Below are 1,997 nucleotides of genomic sequence, written 5' to 3' on the forward strand. Positions count from 1 at the left end.
ATTTTGGTGTACACACTTTTCAGCAACTGATAAAGGCTTAAGAAAAAAAAACATGATCTCATAGAAAGTTAGGAAATAGGAGAGTTGCGAATAAAAGATTAATTCATGGATTTGTCAGTGATGTTAGCTTTCAAGTCCCTTGTGACTGGTCAACATGCTTGATTTGATTGATAAAAGCTTTATGTTTTCTAGGCATAATGGATGCCAACGTGCACACGTTTTATAGTCAACTTTGAATTTCCAGCCAGTAGTGGAAACTTCAGCAAGTGATCTCATCTTACCGAGTCTCAGTTTCCTCATCTGTAAGTGAGACAATCAATCCTTCTGCGAGAAATGTTTTGAGAATTAAATGAGGGCAGCTGGTAATTTCACCTATTATTACATTTAGGTAGGTGAACATAACTATATGTAGAATAAGGCTTCTTCATATTTCTTTTGAAGAGAATATAAGTGTGAGATTTCCAGTAGTGGTAAATCTTTTGGAAGGATAAATGAGGAAGAGACACATAATCATTTCTCTGTCACAATAGAAGAATTAGATAAATATGATGACTAAAAGTTTGCTACCAAGTCTATCTGAGAAGAAATCAAATTTGAAAAACTTCATATTAAGCCTACTTGCCCTAAATTATAGATAATTAAATCTACATGAGTCAAGTACAACCTTTACCTATCTGTTTGAATGACATTCTAACACGTTACAGAGTCATGACATCTCTTCTGCCATTCGTCAGTTCTAAATCTCCAAATGTCTTAGAACCAGGGACAGTAACTGATTAAATTAAAGTTGAAAAGCTTGAAGAGAGAACCCTGCTGTTTGTTGAGAATTGGTCTGCCATGTAAGAAATATAAGGTAACTTCAAAAAGTTCAGGAAAAAATGGAATTAAAGTTTAAGTTCATTTTGGTACAAAGAAAAAATTCTGAAATCTATGCATGGTGTTTTCCATGAACTTTTTAAAAGATACAATGTACCTTCATTATCATTGTGTAAATAATACCATCTTATAAATATATAGCATTTTTTACAACTGAGAGTACATTCATAATCTAATTTGATCTTCACCCATGATGCCAGCAGGAGATACATGATTTTCATTTGCTAGGTAAGAAGGAAACAGCATACATACAAGGAAGCTACTGGCCCAGGTACATGCAGACAATGAATATCAGAGCCCAGGCTAAAAGAAAAACCCTTATCATTTAGTCCAGGATAATTTTCATATAATTCACTGGGAAAATTTTCCCACCTGATCTGTTTGCTAGATCATATCTTTACCTGATATGGAATAAAAATATACATATTTGGAGTTAGGTAGCTAGCTAGCTCCAAAGAAAGAAAAAAAGGGGGAGAATAAAAGAGATCTTCTTAAAGGTTTATTTGCATGTAAGTAGAACATTGTCCTAGGATAGTCTCATGTTGCTTAATATACTAAATTCAATCCTATACTGCCACAGCTTCATTATGTACATGGAATCCCTACACAATATAGCTTTGACTTATAAACACAGGAATTCTTAAATAACTTAGTTCATTCCAACAAGGTTTTGCATTGATTACTATGGCTATTCAAAGAAATATCAAGAGTTTTGTAAGCGAGACCAGCAGTTAGCGTAATGGCTAGGTTGCTGGACTCTCACATAGTCAACCGCGGTTCGTGTCCTGGACCCAGTGGCTTAAAACTCACGCCAGGCACGTGTGCATGCATGCCCAAGATCCGGAGAGGAGAATGGAGGAGAAGGGATTGCAGCATGGCCATCCCCCTGGGGGGTGATTTCTCGCTTTCTGTCTCTCTGTCTCTGTCTGGCGAGGGAAAGCGCCCTATAGCAAAAACCTCGCCAAAAAAAAAAAAAAAAAAGAGTTTTGTAAGAGACATAATATAAAACATAATTTATACTAAGTAAATATTGGGGCATCATGATGCATTTTTTCATAGCAAAATAGAGAAAAATACACCATGATTTTCCTGATGACCTAATATTTAAATAAAGTTGTATT

This window comes from Tupaia chinensis, unplaced genomic scaffold (genome assembly GCF_000334495.1).
Source record: "Tupaia chinensis unplaced genomic scaffold, TupChi_1.0 Scaffold000309_1, whole genome shotgun sequence".
Taxonomy (NCBI): domain Eukaryota; kingdom Metazoa; phylum Chordata; class Mammalia; order Scandentia; family Tupaiidae; genus Tupaia; species Tupaia belangeri.